Source organism: Trichoplusia ni, chromosome 11 (genome assembly GCF_003590095.1).
Source record: "Trichoplusia ni isolate ovarian cell line Hi5 chromosome 11, tn1, whole genome shotgun sequence".
Classification (NCBI taxonomy): domain Eukaryota; kingdom Metazoa; phylum Arthropoda; class Insecta; order Lepidoptera; family Noctuidae; genus Trichoplusia; species Trichoplusia ni.
The window spans coordinates 8,918,911-8,938,246 of record NC_039488.1 but is presented as its reverse complement, the minus strand read 5'-3'; positions in this window follow the sequence as shown (position 1 = coordinate 8,938,246).

Sequence of the window (19,336 nt, the reverse complement as noted above, 5' to 3'; positions counted from 1 at the left end):
TCCGTTCATAATACATTTCTTTTCAAAAAAGAGTTTTTATTTTGCCTGCTGCGTCATACGTGTGTGTCTTTCAGTGGTAGCATAATATATTATAGCTTAAACGAAGGCGCAAATACGTATTCAATTGTTTACTAATTTTCTGATACTTATTCCACTAAAATTAGGTCAGATATTTTACAAGATGGCGGGTGGGTGACATAGGCGTTCAAAAATTGAATGTTGTTCTACAGTTTTTCTAACTCATATTACGTACGCAATTATTTCGTCGTTTTATAAAAGTAAACATAAGTTATGCAAAAAATAACCTAATTTGAATAACACAATTACCGAATTTAGAACTGTTTTAAATTCGGTAATTGTAAAGCTAGCAATTGAACAACCTAATTTATGTTTGTTAACAAAACCCTCAAACAATACTGATTAATCAACGCTAAACTACAACTATTGACAAGTTTGGAAACTTGTTGTTCAATTATTGTTGCGTTAAACAATTAGTTTACATAATATAGTGTAATTTAGTAACTATGGATCTATCTCAGCCCGTAATTGAATTAAATCACAATATATGGTGTACTGTTTTAGTCGGTAAATATGGGCTGTGGAGGTTACGTGTATTTTCCCACACATGTTTATATTATTAAGACTCGATATTTAAATGAGTCAGATAAATTCTAGCCTTCACACTTGTTCGTTTTAGCTGTTGCTCCTCCGACCTAAGTACGTATCAAGCTGTTGAAATATATTTGTCTAATAAGACATAATGAAAGTTAAAAACGGCTTCAAGTTATTCCCAACACCACCGCCTACACAAACCTAACCAGCTCAACAGAACTTCAATAAGACTTCTCATGCGTATAACATCCGTATCACAACATAAACAGAAGAAGGTAAGTGAAGCAAAATACTGGCGAGTTGTGACCAAAGCAACGGTCGTATGGTGTCACAACGCAGTAAAGCGGAATTCTATGATGCTTATATAAAAGTACGAAGGGACAATAAGGGCCGGAGTTTTCTCGGAGAGCCCTTCTATTTGGGGCTGTCATCGGACCCCCGTTGTTACACTGACCCTCAGGGGGCGAGCGCGGTGCAAGTTGTGGAATACATACTTCATATGATGTTTTGATTGTATTTTGTTTTTAGTGTGCTTTCGATAGAATGGGAAATGTTTTGTTTAGATATTGTTATGTGGTGCGAATGTAGTTAATTCAAATGTGACGTAATAATTCTAAATTATTATTTTGTTTAATTATCGTTTAAAGTCTACATTTAAAAGAATGAACGTTGAATCACGCCAAAAATAAAAGTTTGTCATAATAAATTCGACTCGAAAACAAGAAGAAACAAACATTTCCATATTCATAAAAGTTAAAGCAATTTCTTGTAAAGCTGTAAAAGAAATTAAAATACATTTTTCTCTCAGGAAATGTTACTAATTTGTTTTGTACCTCGACCTGGCATATACATCTCTTCAATATTTCGCGACAACAGACTTGATTAATGACAGAATTTATTATAAACTATTAAACATTGTTACAATAAATTTTGAAGATAATATAGAAGAGAAAAGCATTGTTTTACGGACAATTAAGCTTGGATGATATTGTCACTGTAAAATATTATAACAAGGGAGTCGTTCAAAGGTAATCTATATTAATATATAAAGCTGAAGAGTTTTTTTGTTTGTTTGTTTGAACGCGCTAATCTCAGGAACTAAAAAAAATCTTTGTTTTGTGTTGAATAGACCATTCATCGAGGAAGGCTTTAGGCTATAAACCATCACGCTGCGACTAATAGGAGCGAAGATATAATGGAAAATGTGAAAAAAACCGGGCAGATATACCTAAATCATAACTTATATCTTCTACCCACGGGGACGAAGTCGCGGGCAACAGCTAGTTATCTATATTAATTTTGAGCTCTACATAATTTGACAAAAACATATATCAAGTTTTGAACACACAGGAGTAACTAACTACTCCAACCCACTATGTTTTCACCGTTATACGAAATTATTTCGTAGATTTATGATTATTTCAAACACTATACTACACCACTTCTCGTTACTTATTTATAAAATCCATACAAAAGCTGTCTCTAAAAAATCCCTCGTAGCGATAAGCGTAACTATATAAAACCCTATACTCATTTGGAGAGCAATAAACAATATTTCATTGTACATAACTTCAAACTGAATTTACAAGAATATTCCTTTTACTAAAGTTTCTAAAATAAGAAGTGCATCATTGTCAACGGGTGGTCAGTCAAGACGCATGAATACAACGTCTGTTCGTATGACTATTGTGTTCTCATTAACTACCTAACCAACTTGAATGACTTGACAATAGATGGATCTATATTAATATACAGTACTTGTTACGTACTGACTTTCATCATGAAATATAAGGCGATTTACATACTTTGTAAATCGCCTCTATGTTTCGAAATAAACAACCTCTTTTTCAAAGGAGTACTAATGAATTTAATCAACCCAACAAGCATTCGTGGGTCATATGAATGATTGTCTTACGCTGGGATCGAACCCGTAACATTTTAAGCATTGAGTTTGGCATAGCTACCTACACCACACGGCTTTTTTTAAAGAAAATTGTGTTTCTTAAAGTATCAGTATTTAAACAAAACTGGTAATTTTAAACACGATTAAATGATGCAAATATGATGGTTTACTCACGCGTATTTATCGGGGGTGGCCGACTAGTGGCATCATGAAGTAATGAATCAGTCTCACGATAGTCATTATAAAATTTTAAACTCATTGCATATTTTAGATACCATATATCCATATATATATATATATATATATTTCCCGCTCGCTCTCGTTCTCTACGCCTCACAAAAAGATTGGGGGCTATTAACAGAAATGCGTGAGTGATCGCGTGCAGTCCCCCGCCCGAGTCGCCTCGTCATTGTATCAACTGTTGTCCCTATTAATGTGTCCCGTCGTGTTATAAAATGGAAGTGATTCGAAGATAGAGACCAACTTCTCCCTATTATTATAGATAACGTCATGTCTGTCAAATGTATTTAATTGTTGTGTTCTTTTAGGAGACGATGTTCATTTGTTTTTGGTTACATTGTGCAGTATGATATTTATATTAACCTTTCTAATAAAATGCCGTTGACTTAAGTTAAGTTGTAGGTGCTAGTGTGTTAAGAGATTATTTTACTCATCTATCCATATATGTATATATGCTATTCGTTATTCTCGCTAAAACTCGACAACGGCTAAATTGATTTGGCTTGTTTAGGTCTTGAAATATTTATGAAAGTCCGGGGAAGGTTTAAACGGTGAACAAATATGGAAAACGTGCAAAAAGAAATGTATTTTTGTCTACATTGCTATCATCCACTGTTAGGCGGTACGTTACTCGCCGGGACAGAGAGTAGCATATAAATTGAATTACTATGAACGGTCTTAAGAACAGTTCGTTCATGATACGTAAAAAAGTAGTTATTCATTCACGCTATATGAAGGAGACAGCATACTACAAAGCGACTAGCGTCACCTCACTGCCTCGCTTGCAATAAATTAAGTAAGCGCGTAACCATATACTAAAGCAGACAAGTATAGCTACATATATGTATGTATAAATGTGTATATAAATGCACACTTAATCCTAATGGCTTCTGAAGGTACTCGAACGCCAATTGATGGATTACTAAATAATGGATGGAAATCTTGTATGCATACGAGTTTAGCTACGAACATGGCGTCAGATCATGTTTGTGTGTTAAGCATCACATGTTACATACATTTGAATAACATTAAATATGTACCTAATTAAACTTGTAAAGTTTTGTTAAATGTTTTATCTAAATCCAAAGGTAAATTTTTTTCAAATAATTAATGAATCTAAAAATAAACGCAACAGAATGTAGCTGTCAATGTTTTGTTTGGTAGCCTTGGTAAGTAACTTACATAACAGTCAAATTAAAAGTTGGCAAAAAATGCTAATATTCGTGTGTATACAAACTATGAATAAAACCCCTTTAATTACAAAACACACAAACAAACAAAATAATCATAATAGTATAGCCTATATACCTATAAAAATATCTAGGTAAGTCATATGAAGATTTAACATATGGAAGTGAAATAATTTATCATTAGAGGAAGCAGCAATCAGCAGGTGTTAGCAAGTCTGACCGACGCGTACACTGAGTGACAAATGACGGTTGTCACTGACACAGGAAAAATGTAATTTCTGCTACACCTGAGTACTTATTGGCTTTCAGATAGTCGCTTTTATTTCTTTAGAATGTTTCACGTATGTATGAATTTTGGAATAAGTATAATGAAAATGACATTATTGATATTACTGGTACATTAATAAATATTTTAAAATAAAGAATTAGAAATTATTTTAGTTCCCATAGATTCTATACCTTTGGTAGTCTTACACGTTGTGTTATGTTACTTGGTATATAAGTTAACGTCATGAATGATTACAATATGTATAGAGTTAATAGTACCTATTTACTTACTGTTAAAATAACATCAATATAATTTAAGGGACTAATAAAGAACGCAATATGAACTTACAAGTCAATTTATGATTCAATTATCTTTTTGTTTTCATACCGTCTACATGACTATGAATACGACTATATTATCATTTCGTTGACGATACCTACGCTAAGAAAACCGTTCGCAAAAAAGAAACAAATTGTATGAAAGTCAGAACAGCCATTAAAAAGCTATTTATCATAGACCTTGTGCATAAACAGGGCAATTGTATTCGTACATTCAATCATACGTAGTTTTCGACCTACCATAATATATTTAATACTCAATTGATTTTCTATTTCGTTAATACAAATAATAAGTTATTCGAAACAAATGAATTGCACATTCAATTGTTTTTCAACTTGCAGTCAAGTCTCGAAAAGTACGTTTATTTTGTATTTTTCTTAATTCTATCAGTTCGTGAATGTCGGTGATGTATAGAGCGGGTGTTTGCAGCGCGGTCCGCGGCGGTGTGGGCGGCGGTGCGGCGGGGGGGGGCGGCCACGCTCTGACGTCACGCGCGCCTGCGCGCCAGGACTCTCCTTAACACAGAGTAGCAGCCCAGAACAGATCCTGCCGGCGTTGTTAAATTATTCCGCGGTCGGCGAACGTGAAATATTTTATCGCGCTTGAGGTTATGATTATGATCTAAAAATAGAATTGTGAGCAGAGTAGGTTTAGCATTGTTCAGACAAAATAAATTTTAGATTTTTATTTTTTGATCTTAATCATGTATAGTTTCTTGAAAGAAGTAGTACTTTCGTCAATAAACATTGTTAAATCTATTTGTAAATAATTAAGAACTGAAGAGTGCCTTGAGCGGTTTTAGGAAATTAAATGATCCAGACAAATAAATCTCGCAAAAGACCTTTTCTGCAAAAGTTGAGGTTTTATTACGACGTAGAACTAGCAAACTAATCTACGATATTGCCGTACGGCAAAGGAAAATTTATCTCTATACCGTAAGTACCCTGTGTACGGCAATCCGTGTCCGCGTTAGCAGGCGGGCGGCCAGTCGTCTCGCTCGCGTGCGCTGCTACGTTCGTTCGCTACGCGACGCTACGGTACGTAGCGACTCGCAACTACGCATGCTACGGAAAGACGAAAATATTTGCCAGTGACTGTGCGAGGATATTGAATTAATTGGAATTATTTAGTGCAATGACCAGTGGAGTGTTTCATCTGTGACTCACATAGCTGTGGCCAGTCGGCGTGTTCTTAAGGTGGGTGAATATAGAATAACGAGATATGAATAGGCATTGAAAGCTCCGATGCGAGTGGTTTGCTAATGTCAAGGACACGGATATTGATCAAGTACAGATGCTAAGACGATTTTGTTTACTCTCACTGTTTGTGTTTTGTCGTATTTACTAACTGCTACGAGCGTCGCACATTATAAGAGTGAGGGTTACCTTATTCCGTTGCTCAATTGTTTATGTTGGGCCTCGGTTGTTCATCAAAATGAGCTCTACATGAGGTGGTGTTCGAAGGGACCGTTATAAGTGATACACAACAAAGGGATGTCATCCGAAGTGGGGTCCGGAATTATTTATAAGGATAGGTGCCTTGGGTAACAAGTCTTATGATTTTGAAATGCTTTTAAATGTATACATCGAAAGATTTATTTACGAAATAGTGAAAAAGGTATTTTTAAACCATGACCTTTATGTAATTAGTAAAATAAGTTCATTAGCCTCTTTGTTAGAATTCCATGAATATATTAGCAGTACGAAGTAGGTAATGGTACTTAAAGCTTGATTTGAGCGGTTGAGGTTTAATATAAAGACGTTTTCGGCTTCCTTGGTTTGCTAATAAGAATTAAATTATAAAAACATTTATTTCTCTTATCAATTGTAACAGAATATGTTTTATATTTACGATTTATCTTATAATAAGTACTATCACAATAATGTAGAGTCGTTTTTTCCTTCATATCGATATTCTGATATTGATATTGAGTGTTCTGACAATATTTCCGTTCAAATGGCTGTAGGGTCAACCCTTATCGCATGGGAGGTAATAACACGAGTGTACTATACCAACCCTCTGTCAAGCCTTACACAGAGCACAGGTGTTACAATTATTTTAGGAAACGTAAAAACGAGTTTCTTTTTATCGACTCTATATTTTACATGGAAATTTGAATAGATGTACATATCGATTCGAAAGTTTGCGTATGACAATTTCCGTATATCGATTAATTTAGCTAAATTTTATAAAACATTCTCTTTGCATGATTTTTCACTTAAAAAAGATGAGAAATAGTCATAAGAATGCATTTGATTGTTTTCTTAGATTTCTCTTGATTAGCATGATGTCACTACTGCGGTTAAAAGCTAAGGTTGATCATTATGAATCAAAGTGAAGTAGGCTTGACCGTATAGTACTTAATTATGCATTAAAAGCAGTAAAAATACTCCAAAGGGTCTCTACAACGGTCTGAAACCATCGTTTACACTGCCTTTCGTTTTAATTATTCCCGTATTTACCATAATCAGGGCAAAAAAGGCGTCTTTAAACCTTTATAGTTTAAAAAAAAGCTTTAAAAAAATGTTAGGGTCGCGCCCGGCCGGCTAGGCCGTACGTACCAGGGGTCGGGGTGCGTGACGTCGATATATTTGCATTCCTTTCTACTCCTTTATAATCTATGCTTGGGTTTTCGTTTCGAGAAAACGTAAGTTAAATAAAATATGTTCTTTTTTACTTACTTGGCACTTGGTTTCTTTTTTGTTCTTATTTAATGGTGTAAGGGTAATGACTGCCTGTAATGGGCTGCTGAAGTAATTTTCCCTTTGTTTGAAACGTATTATATTATGGCTCTACCAAGAAACTTAGCTGGATAGCAATAAATATCAATAAGAGCAGCTTCTTGCTAGCCTTTTTTGATAATGAGCTAGTTTATCAATTTGATGGGTTCTACATAACAAGGCTGAATAAACTATAACTATTTTTGACGGAATTTTATCGAAAAACTCCAAGTTGGACGTGAGTCCATGCAAGATGGTATTTTGAACTTGCATTTACAATTAACTTTTCACACAAAATTCAAACACCGAGGTACTTAGTCCACCTTGTGCCATAAGAGAACACAAAGGAACGGTGCACATTTTACAAGATCATAAATTACTGGACACCTACATTAAGCAAATTCTGAATAGCTGATGGAAAGGAATGGCGGGATGCTCATATTTAATTCAGTGAAATATAGTGCTATAACACCTCGCCTCATTTTGTTCTTAAATTTTCAAATGCTGGCTGACCTCGGCCAAATTGTGAACAACACAAGTGTTTATTTCTGGAATTAGAATGCAAATCTGTGGCTTATCGATTAGATTTTAGAATGCGGTTTTGATTGGTAGCTACTTTCTATGATTTTTATTTTTATTATCTGTCGTAATTCGAAATTTAAATTGTTTGACATTAGACTTTAATATGAGGTTGGAAGTGAATAGGTTTTATATCTACCAAATTATGAAGAATAGCGAACATTTTTAATTTTGGATCTTATTTGTTGTCACAATAAAGTTTGTCTTTATGTAGAAGATACACAGCTTCATTTATCTAATTTCACAGTAACATGTACCGTTAGTAACCAACAAAACACAATTGGCAGTAAGATATCTACTCAGCATGACCATTAAAAGTACTTAATCATTTCTTTTTATTTCGCCTTTGTCTGCGAACCAGAATCTACTGTAAAGGCTACACGAGGAACGCCTGAGGTAAAAAGATAAAAACACAGCTTTTCCATTGAAGGAAGATGGCGGGTATTTTGTGTGGATCCTTTTTCTTACAATGTCTGTTACTTATGTGTGTATGTATGATATTGTAGAAGATTTATTGCGGTTAGAATAAGTTATAAAGTTACTTTGAATATGGTATGGTGTATTTAATATTATTGTAAAGTGTGTGAACTTGATCGATTCAAAAAGACAGTTTGAGCAGTGCTGCTTGGCAAAATTCCTTTGTGCCTTTTTCGAATCAATTCGATCAACTTCAATTTTTATAATGCTGTTTGAGGTCTATAAATCAAATCGAAATGATCAGATACACTACGACGGTTCTGACTATAAAACTACCAACTATACTTTGCTGTCAAATAAACTTTTAAGAAATTACATATGCATCATTAATAAAATAATAATAAATAAATGCGGACAACATCACATACATTGTTCTGAACCCAAAGTAAGTTGCTAAAGCACTTGTGTTATGGAATTCAGATACAACGAAGGTACCACAAACACCCAGACCCGAGACAATGTAGAAATGTGATTTTTTACATAGACTCGACCGGGGATTGAACCCGGGACCTCAGAGCTAGCGCCACCTTGAAACCGGTGCGTACGCCACTCGACCACGGTTAATTAAACATGTTGTAAGTATAATTATTTAAGATTTGTAGTTCACTGACGAACCAACCGTCGTATTAATAATAAACAAGAACTATAATTATCACACAACCCTTGCTAATCCTAGTTTGCATGCAGAATTAAATTTTACCTTCTTAATGACGCTTAATTATTCACAGCTTCTGTCCTAACTGCGCACCTAGTACCTAGGTCTGTTATTCACGTAGAATATAGAAGAAGGGGGAAGTGCGCAAACAGCCAAAGTACTAGAAGTAAGGGCAATAAGTAAAAAATATCCGTTTGGAAATGCTGATTGTATCCCCTGAACGTATTCGACTATTAATCAAAGGCACGACTTTTCGAAAAGATATATAAATTCAAAAAAAAATATTATTAATTTACCGTTTCTCGACTACCATTTTCAACCAGAACCCTTAAGGATAAAAAAAATATAAGAAGTTCTTTCCAGACATGATTTTCTTTATATCAAACCAGTCAAATTTATTCATACTACCTACTGGCTCTTCCTTCTACTCCTCTGCTCCGTGTGTTACATTATACATGTGTTGTAACATGAATGCAAGTCGTTAGACAGAGTGCACATTATGGAGCTGCCCTAGTACACTGCACGCCCTAGTGGCCCCGAGAGGCAAGGCTACATTGTCTTTTGAGCAACAGGCTTGTAGTTTCTTTAACGATTTTCTAAGCATTGTGTGTTTTTAGTACGTGTATGTGATGTTTGGTATGCAGTCTTCTTGGTGTTTTTGGTTCGGATTACACAAATGCTTAAGTTTGTAGCATAAGATTGTTAGTTTAATGAATAGAAAAGGAGGTTTCATTTCATCGCGAGGTAGCATCGTAATTAAAAAAAAAGTCATTTTACTTTTAAAGAAAATCTTGAGTACACACAGTTTAAACAACGAATTACATTTTGTGAAAGTTTAAAAATAAAAACAATCAATAAGTTCTATTTTCAGTCTTTAATTTTTTTATTATCTTCAATGCGAGCATGAAAGTCAAAGGCAATTTACTAACCTCCTTATAAGATTAATACGGCCAATAGGCAGGATAATTTTCTTTTTGTGGGTGCAGCATCCTTTATCCCCAGTAACACGAGTATGGGCGGGTTATGATGACCGATAGCCTCTTAATGTTATCCCTTGAGATTTTCCATCACATAAATCGTTTTTAGCGGACGTATAATGACTATTGCTTCAAAATTGTCGTTTTAGTAATGTAGGTATGTAAGATATGTGGATCGGAATTTGGTGGAGTAATATTTGATTTTGGGGATGATTTCTTTGGGTATAAGTAAATATTTAAAAGGAAATTCTACTTCAACAATTAACTTCAACTCTACAATGACAAAATATTATAAGAATACTCATAGGTACATCTATCTATGAAAATAATTGCAGAATAAAAATAACATTTGTTTTAATTAACTTTGAGTAGATTTACTTTTAAGGTCCCTCTACTGTCTGTACACAAGACATATCTTAATATAAAAAAACAAGGTCTTAGAATGTCTATGATGTAGACATTGGTCTTTCTAAAATTATAGTGTTAGTAATGTTTCACATATTTATTACCAAATTAGGTTAAGGTAAGTGTATGTAATTGATACTGAAAATGGACTTGATTACATCACCACGTTATTGTGTACCTACGTAACATAATAAGATGAAATAAATACATTAACGCTTGAGTGAGTGACATAAAGGCAGTTTATGTCGAGATTTATGTCCAATTAACACATTTATTTTTGAGATTATTATGTGTGTAATAGAAGATTAGGCTTCTGAAACTCGATAGAGTATTGAAGCTTGAAAAAGCTTGTTTTTTCTAATTGATTTACAGATCTAATCCTTAATAGACTGACGTCGGCCCGTAAAAATTTCCACAGTGCCAGACTTCTTTCCGTTGGGTTGACGATGCCTGGTTACTATTTTGAACCCAGGTTTCTAAGTTCACAGTAATTTGACAATGGGTTCACAATAGAAAAGCAGAAAAGGTACAACAATTTACAGCTGACACCTGAGCTAAAATAATTTAATATCCTGTAATATTGGTGTCAGCGCCCACCATTTCGGTTTAGGTTTACTCAGATGCTATGCACAATTAAACTACGAAAGCAGGTGGCTTTTCTCTTCCTCTATTATGAAAACTCCTTGGTTTTCTAGAACTATTTCTTCACTAAATCTATATGTCACACACGAAGATACATTTGATTCATAGAGAGTTGTGATAAACGAAGGATTACACCAGATAGTATAGTTTGATCCTTCTAATTAGTCTCGGGTGATTTGTTACTCAACGGCTGAATACAATTTGATTAATATTAGTTCAGATAGTTCGTACCTTGGATTAAAATGTCCCTGATAACTAATAACTTTGCAAGTAAGAGTTATGGATACAGTGACGCAAGAAATAAAATGTATGCGCAGATATAAAATCATAATAATTTGTATGGCGAAATGTTTTAATTGAACAAATCAGAGTATATTTATCTGAGTACATCCATACTAGGTAATTGTAACTTTTACGTTACAAATATTTTTTCGATACTAGTCTAGAAATACAAGACTTATTATTAAAATTCATGCCCTACCTTTGATTTCACAAAAAAAATATACATTTATTTTATAAAATTGTAATAAAGTAATAAAACCTTTCTTCAAAATATAAATTTAGTCATTTATAACTAAGACACGACCTTTGACTTTTACTTCGTTTCAAATAAAAGACTAATAATATTGTTCGTACCTAACATTTTCCAGAAAAAAATACTTTCATTTGATTTCACACCTTGAGTCGTAGTAATAGGTTTTAAAATGAAAATTCATTTATTAAGGTGGAGTTAGACGAGGCGTAAGTGGCGCAAATACTCATTTCGTCTTGGGCTTGTGACAAACGATGTCGAATGCTTTGCTAGCAATTCTACGTAATAATAGTTTCATATAAACGTGCTCAACGATACCAAGATTATTTCTTACAGAAGTAGGTTTAGTATCGAAGAATTGTAATTTATGTTGGTTGGTTTTCTAACTATTACTGTAAATGCGTTTGTGACTTTTACTAAATAGCTAAACCGATTTTTAAACTCTATAATATATTATGCTCTATTTCAATCTCGTATTCTCGTAAATAGGTAGGTATAGAAATTTTGCGGGTCAAATCGCTGGCTGCTAGTGAGTTGATATTAAATAGCAGATTAAAAAAATCATAATCAAGGGAAAAAATAATGTAATCTTTAGTTATATTTAATTAAAAAATGGGTGTTAAAATCGTCACTTAGATTATAAAAATTAAAAATAATTAATATTCATTACAAAACGCGAGTCTACGGAAAAAGAACCCCACAAAGCATTAGATAAAATCTGGCAGCGACTTTATTAGTTCGAGTAAAATAATGCATTACCATAACCGATGGGTTCAGTGTATCGTGGCGCGAGCGTGCGAGATAGGGTGCGTTGTCACGGGGTGACACGCTCCGCAAATAGGGGGTCGTTCTACTGGAGGTATTAGCCTTTGTGCACATGGCAGGCGCATGACAAGATAAAGTTTTTCTAAAATCTATCGCATCGCGTTGTGTGCACAGAGGTTGAGAATCGATAAATGATTTTGGTTTATGTTTTGTGCAAGTAGGCAAAAGAGTTTCGTATGTTTGAATTAGTTTCGGTACCAAACCTATTTTGTTAGTAGTCAGTATCTTATACAATTTGTTCGTGTATAGTTGTTTTAAAATCGTTCAGTGTTATTCGGTTTCTTTAAATTAAAAATGTATTTTTCTATTTAAATAACGCTCGTTTTGCTAATGTAATTACTAGGAGTATTTGTCGCACAACAAAAATAAAATATGACACGAATTATATAAACATGTTGATGAAATAACTTTCCATCTTGGAGTCTGGTATAAAGTATCTTATAATATAATAGTGCAGATTACAAAAAGCTTTTTGAGTTACATTACCCGAGTTCATATTTCATAGAGTCTCGCGTCATTTGTTTCTTTCTGTCTCTCCCAAGCAGAATAGAAACAGTACGTAAGACTTGGTAGCATTTTTAAAGTGAATTGGATTAAATGATGTTGTCTTTGTTATAATTTGTTGTAAATAAAACCGTGTTTGTATTTTAGGTTTTTTATCAAATGACGCCCGTTTTTATTTAATAAATTAACGTGGTGTGTTTTCACAAAAAATTAAGTCACATTCATAATGATTCCCAGACTCAGATCAAGTATTCGTGGATCACACAAATTGTTTGTAACTTCTGTTCAATAATTATATTTGTTATTTATACTCATAAACTGTTACCTTATTCAGTAAACCTTTTTTCATGGAATGTAGTACTTATTGGGTAAGTAGGTTGTTCAAATTAGAGAGATGTTGTGAGCTATACTGCCGCGATAGTCTACGTGCAAATAGCTAATAAGTGTCCAAAAGGAACTCTTTAATTAAACTTTTGTTTTTAACACCTGCTTATGCCATATTAGTCACTTGCCTTATTTTGTCCAGGTATTCGTTTAGTGCTGAGTCTAGCGTACTTCTATTGAGGAGCTTTGTATCAAGAGTCACTTACTGCTCAGTGCACTCGAGGGAGGGAGTCTCAGAGTGCCACCGGGATTTGGACCCGTTTCTTTGAACGTTGTCGATTTAAAGCATTAAGATATTGTCAATGTTTTATACTTCCATCGTTCGGTTTTTGTTTTCTATTGTAGCTGCTTTTTATTTTTGACGCTGTTGAGTCGTTGGTGTGCTTTTTGTGTTACAAGAATTGCCTTTTAATATTATTTAATGGCTGTATTGGTGAGACACTTAGTTTAAAAGCAACTTGCAAATGGTGCTGTCTTCGTCATTGTAACATGGCATGTAGAGACTGAATTTTAAGAATAATAATTTTCCAAAACGACATATAGTCTCAAAATAAGTAGAGCTTGTATTATGAGTACTAGACATCTGATGAACATACTTAAATATGTCTAAATATATAAATTACACTCAGACACAGAACAAATGAACAACCTCATCACGCAAACAGTTGACCTGGGTGGGAATCGAACCCACGGCCAACAACTCATGTCGTTTGTGTATATAATTGTTGAAAAAAAATTATTAAAAAAAATCCACAGCTAAATAATGGATGCTTAAAGTTCTCATTTAAATCTTGAATCTGATTGCTCCGTTTCAAAAAACATTTATTTATCGATTTTTCCTTTCTTTTTTTTTCACAGCTGTACATTTTAATCCGTAGAGATAGGCAGCAATAGGCTCGATGTATTGAAACGGGGAAGCACTGTTTGCCGAATAGATAAGCTAGATGGGTTACCGTGTTGTCTGTAGGCTGAATGTTAAATACAGATGCTCACACTGAAAACCATTTGGAAATCGACTCCAGCGGAAATTTTACTGCAGCCTGAAGTTAAAGGGGACTTTCAGGTAGTCTTTTGAAATAGTTTCTTTATTTACTTTACGGTTAATCTTAAGTAGGCAAAGAATTACAAGGTAAGATACGAAAATCTCTATTTGTGAGATTATGGTACAGTATGACTGTTTGAATTGTTAAACATACGTAGTCGACAATTATAGGTTAAAGTTTCATTAATTAGGTCGTCTAACTACAAACATGATAATCAAAATTACATTCAAAAAATTGAAAAATAGTATTCATTTTAAGAGCTATTAAAAAATGTCCGGAGCAAAAGAGTTTTTATTCACAAGACATTGATTGCCGTTACATTTTCTCTCAGTTTTCATTATTCAGTCAGTAACTTGTTTTCAAATAGAAAGCAATTCAAATAAAAAGAATGTTTGAAATAAATTCTAAAAATAAGTAAGCAGTTAAAGTTCTCACAAGTTATGACGGTTAGATTGTGAACAATATTTTGGCGGTAAGAGTCGTCAAGGCAAGATTTGAATGGAAATTGAAAAACTTTTATCCCTTAGCGGACGTAACAAGCGGTTTAAATGGTTCCGGGGATTTATCCGTTCCGGAATATGCATCACAATAATTTGTTAAAATTGGAAGAAAAATATGGTTCTTTTGAGTGAGTTATGAGTTGAATTCTTTGCGAGAACAATGGTGGTCTTAGATTAGTTCCAATTTAGAATTTCTTGTTTTTCCTTGAGACAGTGCTTTCTGTTGTGGTTCGTAAATAATAACAATGCGTATTTTATCGTATGTTATAAGTCTGTCTGTTGGTCTCTGACATGGATTAACACACCCTTTCCTCTTTCTTTTTCATACTTCCTCAAGGATTTCAACAAATTACATTTTTATATGAGAAAAACATCAAACAACGTTGGTACATGCCTCCTAACACAGAAAAAGATATGCAAATAATAATATTCACCAACTTTCTTATACTATGAGTACTAGAAAACTAGTCAGCAAAATACAGTACTATGATTTGTTGTTATACTACAAACAACCCTTACCTCGCATCTATCATAATTATAAAATACTTTTCAATTCAACAACTCTTTTGGAGAAATAAAGCATCTTTGAACCTAACTACAAAAAAGTCCCTAGAACTTCATTCTTACAAATTAAATAATAATTTCGATGACTCGTAGTTGGGTAAGGCGGTGCTCTTCGGTTTGGGAGCACAACAGGTACAATCGATATTTCCGGCGCCCGAGGGGAGGCCTAGCAAACAACCGACTGCTTAGAGGCGACACTCTGCCTTTTCAATTATACCGCTTTACAATGTTCCCGAGCTACACAACTCACCTATATACTCTAAATGTATAAGGTACACTGTTCTATCTATACATAAGTATATAAAATTGGTCTGTGTGTAATATTGAAGTAATCGTTTTTTACTATTTATATAAGATACACAAAAAGCACTTTTTTGAAAGTGTTTGTCTCATTCTGTTTGTTTCGGCTAATCTCTGGAATAGCTAGAGACCCATTTTGATGGGATTTTTATTGTCAGGTGGCTGATATAGTAAGGCAACTATAATTTGAGAAAAATATTTGATTATACAAAAACAAAAGTTGATTTTTGGTAAATTTTTGGCAGATGAAGCCGAGGGTTCAGCTAGTATAGCAATATGAATAGATAGTTTCCTCCCAATTTTCCTTAAGGTTGTTGTGCTCTCTATATCACAAACCGTACCAGGTCAGCTGAGTAAATCGTCCCAAATAGGTTGCTATGCGGGTGTGCGCCCAATATCGACAAGCAATTACTTTGCCAACAACTTGCTCGCTACCTGTTGACAGTATCATGTAGTCCCAATCAGAAATATAGATAATACGATGACACAATGTGATCATTGATCCAATCCTATTATCCTAATAGACTGTTAAACTTAGCTCTGCCATTTGTGACGTAATCCGTCTAAAGAGAAGAGGTTTCATTGAAGAGCTTCGGAAAAACACGTTTATGTACCCTTCCGTGGAGGGTTCATAACTCGTGGGGACAAGGGTAACGTTTACTTATCGACGTGGAAAAGGTTCCATGATACATTTCGTCGCGTTCCGCGTTTCACGGGAAGGGCTAACTTTTTATTTGTTCCGCAGACGTGCCTCAGCCCGCAGCAAGCGGTGCACTCACCATTCACAATTCTGTAGAAGCAGTTTTTTCGGCTCTCGGAATCCGTAATTTGTATATTGTGCAAGCCTGTCTGTCGTAATGGAAGGGTGGAAAATATTAACGAAATGGAATTTAAACTTTTTGGAGGTGAAGTATGAAATTTAAAGCTAAATGAATAGACAAAGTTTTATTCTTGTTTTACAAAAACCTTTTCCCGTAGTTTACTAATTAACTACTTTTATTATTTGGATATTTATGAATATTAAACAACAAGATTTACTCACATTGAAATATTTAATAAGTCTGCAGAAGCGTAGACTTGGAGCCGATGAGCTATATAGAATCTGTTCGCCTTTAATATAATTAGTACTACAAACATTGAAGTACAAACCATTACTTGATAAGAATAACAATATTGGCAATTATATTAGACCCGAGTGAGTGATCACAGGCCAATTTAGTTACAAGTTTCCAAATTGGTTTCGTCTAATTTGCTCGCTTAATTAAAGGAACCTCTCGGTTGTATTTAACAAATAATTATAAGGGAATCGATTGTAGCTTATTGCTAACAATTTATTCTGCAAATTCTCGATAACAGGACGGTTAGCGAGTAATTAGCCAGATAATGTTCGGTATCGTTTCAAAAATTCGAATTTTAAGAGGAATCTGCAGAAAATGTGATAAAGGGGAATTGAAATGAGTTATTATGATTGCGTTTTAAACGTTTATGTAACGTAGCGTTACAGGTAGAGGAAGGGAAGAAAAGAAAACAAAGGCTTTGTGGGGAACGACAGAAAAGTAATTACCGATACACCTGTTTGAAAAGGATCTTGTTAATATAATTCTATTGTATATCTTTGTAGGGTACCGAGTTATAAATTGCTTATTAAGAATTGTATTTTTCTTGCAGAAATGCAAATTAAATTGTAAAAGCTTCATTGTCAGCGACTTTATGTCAGTTCCATAGGGTTGACTTTTGCATATTCTTTGGATCTTGTCGAGCGTATCTCTATCATTTCATTTGTTTGTGGGAGCATGCTTGGGTACCCTGGAGATAAGTGGAATTTCAACAAGAGTACAAAAAGTTACTCAAATGTATGGAAATTACATTTCTTTATAATGGTTCGCGTGCTTTGTCACTGCCATACATTTGACTGATCATGACACTGTTAATACTTGTAAAAATGATAGTGGTCTGACAAGGGCGGAAGACAAGATCATGATATGTTATGATTTATTAAATAATATCATATAGTATATTTTCCGACCATTAATCATCAACAGTCGAGTAATGACTGGTTGGTGACACCACCCCAAACCCACTGTGCGCGACCTGTCGCGAGTTTGATCCACACCGCTGACAAGCTTACAAGTTTGTGTGATTTACGAATGCGTGTAGTTGTGCATTTGGCTTCAATGTTTGTTAAACCCGATGCGACACAAGGAAACAGTAAAACAGTAAAAAAAGTAGTTTATCGTCTTATCCTATTAGTATTATTCTTATATAAAAAATTCAAGCATAGGTATCAAAAACAGAAATTCAAAATCCTTTCATATATATGTATGTAGGTCAACGTACTCATAACATATCTTACAATCAAATGTCCGGTGCATCAGCTGCTGCATGCTGCAGAACATAACGATGCGTCTTTATTTCACTCGGAGCCGACGATAAAGTCTCGTGACAACCCTACGTCGCCTGACGTTGACGTTGCTCCGCCACACGACGCCCGACCACATTTTCCATCGTGCACTACGACTGCGCGCTCTGACGCGGCATACGTCACCGAATAGGGCTACCGCAAACGTCATGAATAAATAAATAATATCCTAAACTTGGTTGGCTAAAATTAGCAACGTTTGGTGGTTAGTGATAGTCGTTTGTCATTTTTTGTACAAATATTATGGGATTAATATATTCTTGAATACACGGTAGATTTTTCATTTTGATAAGTGAGTAATAATTTCTAACCAAGGCATAATTTCAATTGGACATTTTTTGATCTAAATTAAATAAGTAGTAATGATGGTCATTCAGATTAAATACAGTGATTTAACGTTTTATAGCCCGTCTCAGATTCCAATAATGGGCAAAGGCACTTAAATTTTTCCTCTTTTTTCTAGACCTTTTTATTTTTCGCGATTTCTGTGATATGATTAAAAAATATTATTTAATTGAATATGACTCTTCCTCCTGAAGCAGAAAGTGATTTTTTGCAGGAAAAAGAAATAAATAAAGTATTATTTTGGCAAGGGTCAGCCTTGCAGTGAGCAACCTGCATGTCTGTCGATGTTACAACGAGAATTATTTCCCTCCAGGGAACCTCGTATCTAAGTCTGGCATCGACCGCGATAAACTTAGTAAGGATTCTATAAATACTAAAAGAACTTAATGTTGGTTTGGTACACTGTTAGAACATGACATGTTAGAAATGGCATTAACTTCCCAATTGAACCTTTCAGTTGAAAATGAGTTTTATCTCTACATCAATTATTGAAGTGCGCGACGCATTGGGTTTTTGGTACTTCTGCATGGAAAAAACTTTTGAGTAATAAGAACATGTTTTCCATAGCGTTCCGAGTGTATGCTTTGTAAATACTCGGGATTTATAAACATACATGTGTGCGTATATGTGTCTTAATCTGTATATCGAATGTTGCGAGAACAAATAAAAATTGGCTTGTGTGAGGTACACTCGCCAAACTGAGGCTAAAAACTTATTAACGTAACAAACGTTGCTTAACATCAATCTTTATTTTTAATAATCGTTTTTATTAATTCGCCACAGAAATAAAAAAATGTCAACTGTCTAGTTATCACGGTTCATGGATACAGGCTGGTGACAGATAGCAAAGCCTCAGACAAAGAGTTCCGTTTAGGCTACGGAACTCAAAAATAAGCCATGATGAAATTAGGTA